Raw genomic sequence first — 5,368 nt, 5'->3', positions numbered from 1 at the left:
TAACTTGGTCAAAAAAAACTTTAGATCTCACCTAATTTCAACATTCTGTCAAAAAGAGCACATTTTCCCATCTCAAGAGGTTAAATAAAAAAAATACTACAGTAAGTGCCTATTAAGTGGCAAAAAATAATAACAGCCCACCTAACAATTCTAGGGAGAGAGGACATTTTTGTAATGTTACCCGTGTTCAATGTTCAGTTTTCTGTTAGTTAGGGGAACATTCTATCTACTGTTTGTTAGCAAAAATCTACTGAGAACCTTTTTAACACGTTTTAGTGTTAAAGTTAGGAGAACATTAACTTAATGTCAAGCAGAAAGGATTTAGTACATGATTACTGTCACGTTCTGACCATAGTTCTTTTGTGTTTTCTTTGTTTTAGTGTTGGTCAGGACGTGAGCTGAGTGGGCATTCTATGTTGTGTGTCTAGTTTTCCCGTTTCTATGTTTGGCCTGATATGGTTCTCAATCAGTGGCAGGTGTTAGTCATTGTCTCTGATTGGGAACCATATTTAGGTAGCCTGTTTGTGTTGGGTTTTGTGGGTGGTTGTCTTTTGTCTTTGTGTGTCTGCACCAGACAGAACTGTTTCGGTTTTTTCACATTTGTTGTTTTGTATTTTTGTAGTGTTCAAGTTTATTGTCTTTATTAAAAATGATGAACACTAACCACGCTGCGCTTTGGTCCTCTCCTTCGTCAACAGAAGAAAGCCGTTACAATTACAATGTTCTCAGAACATACAACAATGTTCTAGACATGTTTTATGGGACATTAATGTGTCCAGTTTTCTGAGGGTTAGGAGAATATTCCATCAACGTTCCACCAAACCAGTGGCGACCCGGGATTCAGATTTTGAGCCCCACCTGTTTAGCAAAAAAATATACAGTACCAGTCAAGGACACACCTACTCATTCAGGGGTTTTTCTTTATTTTTAATATTTTCTACATTGTAGAATAATAGTGAAGACATCAAAACTATGAAATAACACATATGGAATCATGCAGTAACCAAAAAAGTGTTAAACAAATCAAAATATATTTTAGATTTTATATTCTTCAAAGTAACCACCCCTTGCCTTGATGACAGCTTTGCACACGCTTGGCATTCCCTCAACCAGCTTCACCTGGAATGCTTTTCCAATAGTCTTGAAGGAGTTCCCACATATGCTGAGCACTTGTTGGCTGCTTTTCCTTCACTCTGTGGTCCAACTCACCTCAAACCATCTCAATTGGGTTGAGGTCGGGTGATTGTGGAGGCTAGGTCATCTGATACAGCACCATCACCATCAACACAATGACTGTAGTACTCGCGCTACTAAAACACTCGACCACTGCTACTCCAACTTACGGGATATTTTGGCATGAATACGTGTCACATATCAGTTTGTAAACAATGTAAAAAATATATTTATCCTTGAGTTAACAAAGCCACATACAAACATGGTCTCTTTTTTGTTTTCTTGAGTAAGACAGCTCCAAAATGCAGGTGTTTCAGCATAGTTCAGTGCTTTCTGTGGTGGTGGGGCAAGCCAGCAGAAAATACGGAGCGTTGCGCCGTAATTGGCTCAGTGTTCTGTCACTCATGGGGACACTACGTCACCGCCAAGTCTAAGGTTAGACCTCAACATTGTCTAGCCCCTTGGGTGCTGCCATAGAGTTACATTAGAAGTGCCCATCCAAGAAGGCTCAAGGTCATTGGCCACAGATAAAATGACGTCAAATCAAGTTATATGTACAGTAGCTTTGATTGGACTGATCATGTCAACATCATACTTTCAAAATCTTAGCTAGCAGTCATCACCATGAATCAAGTCGACAATCTACTGACAAATCCTTTTTAATCCTTGTCATATGAAAATAAATAATGAAGAGAAATTCTAGATAAAACGTATTGGTGCTCATCGGCCATTGGACATAAACATTACACAACATGTTGGAAATCGCAAATTCAAAGATTAGTGGTTTGGAATGAATCGGTGGCCAACTACAAGCATTGCAAAGCAATCAATATCCTGCTATTCAGTGGAATGGGTGTGTGGTACAAGTCTGCGTTTAAGGGTCTCTTTTCCAAGCTTAAAAGGATAAACATTCAACATTGGCCATGCTGTCAATCCAGCATGACTTCTGCCGCGTTCAAAACAACTGGAAACTCAGAACTGGGAAATCTCAGACTTCAGTGAGTTCAAGACAACTGGGAACTGGGAAAATATGGGAAAATATGTTTTGAACGGTCATCCAACTTGGAATTGCAAGTCGGGAACTCTGGCCTCTTTCTAGAGCTATGACCTGAAGATCACTGACATCATGATTCAACCTTGTTTTTTCTGAGTTCCCAGTTGTTTTGAAAGCACCATAAATCCAGAGAATGCCAGACTTTGATGACAAAAGTTGCCCACGAAGGAACGCCGCACCACCTTCCTGTTCAAGTGAGCACAGCACAACAATGTGAGTCCAAAAATGTATTGTATGTTGCTGCATAAATTATGTTATATTCCAGGGAGATATGTATACTGTAGCTAAGAAAGTAATACTAAGTGTATGTTGTGTGGTAAGTTGTTAGTAGCCCATGTGCCTCATCCTAATAATTTGGTCTCTTTTCAAATAGTTATATTGACTACGTCCATCCTTGCTCACTCATCATTGTTTTAATCGAAATTACGGATTACCTCTTATCCGCTCGTCTTCCCTTTATGCCATAGTTTGTACATCTCAAGTGTCAGTAGAAACCACATTTGTTTAAGCAAGTCAGCCATGTCAGCTATGTTCTTTTAAAAGGCAGTAAATGAGGCTGAAAGAACTGTTTCGCTGCAAGACAAGGCTCCGTTGATAGCCAGGTGTAGCAGTGGTAAGGTTTTGGGACTGCTGTTGGGACTCTGCTGTTGGGACAGCTTTATGTAGGCCCTAACAGTTTGTGGGCACTGTTTGTCACTGTTATAGTGCAATTCACTTCAAATTATTTATTTTTTGCCCCACCAAGATTTACATGCTAAAATCACCACTGCACCAAACATACAAAGGAAATGGTTGTCATGTTCTCAGAATATATTATATTAATGTTCTAGACACGTTTCATAGGACGTTGCAAGAACATTCATGTGTCCAGTTTTCCGAGGAAAATATTCCATCAACATCCCACCAAACACGCACATGACATGGTATTTAAATGAGGGGCTATGTGTTCTATAGAAAATAATGAACTTCCACAGAGTTGCATTATTTCCCAGAGAACGCATAGAGCCCCAAGTTGATTATCCCTTTTATATAATTTTACTATAATTTAACACATTTGCCACAAGAAATGTGTTCAACATCCACTGAAGTAGCTGGCAAGTTTAGCTACAGTAGTTGCCTTGGTAACCAGAAAAACAGACTTGCTAGTTTAGCCAACCAAACCATCAGTCCTAGCTTGCTATTATGAAAATCAAATTAAACAAAACCCTTAGTGTTTTTACTTCGACTTTTGTTTTAAAATGCAGCTCAAACAGAACAGGTAAAATGAACTATAGGCATTGAATTCTACCATTATATGGTAAAATTTGTAATTGAGTTTGTATTTGACTAAAATGTTGTTCTCTTTCTCCTCTATTAACTCAAAAATAATGGGAGCATTTCCACAAGGAAAAGGTTATAACAACACCACTGACATCCTTTCTTTGATTTTCGGCTTTACAATAGCCTATTGGAAAAGAGTTAGCCTACAGCATGAATACCGTTAGCATTAGACAAGGGTTTAAAAAAATATATAACACGTTGGTAGAAATATGCTTCTGAACGTAATAAACAGGTCACTTGAAAAAGTAACTGTAATAATATTACAATATTTGAAGACAGTAACTCGTTTTATTACTCCGTTACTCATAAAATTAATATATATCTGTAAGTAATATATTACCCCAAACATTGGTCCCAATTGATTCTGTTGTAATTTGTCCACATTACATTTGTTCACGTGTTGTGATTTTCCACATTAAAACTTTGAGATGGAACTATGTGTTTTTGTTTTGTTTTGGTATAACTGGCACCATCATTGCTTAAATGTCCAATGTGAGAAAATACAGACATGCTACTGTAAATATACCAATTTCTGATATTCTGAGAATATGGCAACCATGTTCTGGGTATGTTTCTATCAGAAGCAACCCTACAACCTGAGCCATGTTTCAGAAACAAATTAGGAATGTTCCAGATAGAAATGCAATGACGAGAGCTGATGTGATTCCGTATCAGAGACACATGTTTGTTCTACATGTTATATTGGGTGTGAAAGATGATAGCTGAGAATCTCAAAGAGAACTCTCTATCTAAAATTCTATCAACTCCATCTTTCAGTGAGAAACTAATTAAGTGATAATGCTCGAGAAGCCCGTGTTTCGGAGGATATATTAGCATGGGTGTTGTTAGGCCCGAGACGAAGTCGATATATCCTCCAAACACCGGCTTCGAGGGCATTATCACTTTTATTCAACAGGTTGCCAATATATTCAAATAATGATTGACATATTTTCATTAAAAACGTTATTTTGTTAAATTTATTAATACTATTTCATCCTTCCACAAGATATAGTCCCAATACAAATCTAGCGTCGCTACCCAAGCCGGCTGGTTGTTAGTTCTATCAGTTCGGTTGCCAGAGACGCGACCCAGTCGTTTTCTCTTTTTGTTCTGTATCTACTGTATCTACAGTATCTACTGTATCTACAGTCATTCATTTTAAATGTTCCATTGTCATACTAGCTGGCGACGTTCTTATCCCTTGCTTGCTAGCTAGCCAACTACGGCTAACTTAGTCACATCAAACAGTGCAGCCAGAATAACAACAGTAGCTGCATTTGCATTTGTTTAAGCTGTTTTCTAGTGAAATTTATTTGGATACATCCATAACAATGAGTTAATGAGGCGCGATTTTGCCTGGCATAGAAAATGTGCTCTCTCGTCAGGAACATGTTGTTCAGAGGAGCTAGCTAATAACACAGCTAACACAATCACTTCCAACTGAAGCTGAAAGACTGCAAACTAGCTGCACTTTGTTTCGTTTGACCTTTTTTCAATTGACATTTCTGTGTATATATCCATAAAAACGATGCCAGCTGATTTATGATTTCGACTGGTTGAGAACGCTTCCTGGCTGTCTGTCTCGTCGCGACTCCCGACACGTTCATTACTATGGGACAGCTGGAGATCGAATTTGAATATTGAAACAATGTTGCAAATGTTGGAGAGACAGACAGCAAGGTTTATACAAATCTCCGCTGTTGAAAATGAAATGTTATTCTAAAAGAAATGTGAGATAATGTCTAGATGCTTTTTATAGTGGAGATCAAGTTTAGAAATTGCCTGGCTGGGCTGATGAAACAGTGGATTGTGCAGTTAGAT

Source organism: Salvelinus alpinus, chromosome 26, assembly GCF_045679555.1.
Source record: "Salvelinus alpinus chromosome 26, SLU_Salpinus.1, whole genome shotgun sequence".
NCBI classification, from domain to species: Eukaryota; Metazoa; Chordata; class Actinopteri; order Salmoniformes; family Salmonidae; genus Salvelinus; species Salvelinus alpinus.
The sequence above is the reverse complement of the archived record's forward strand: the minus strand, read 5'-3'. Positions refer to the sequence as shown.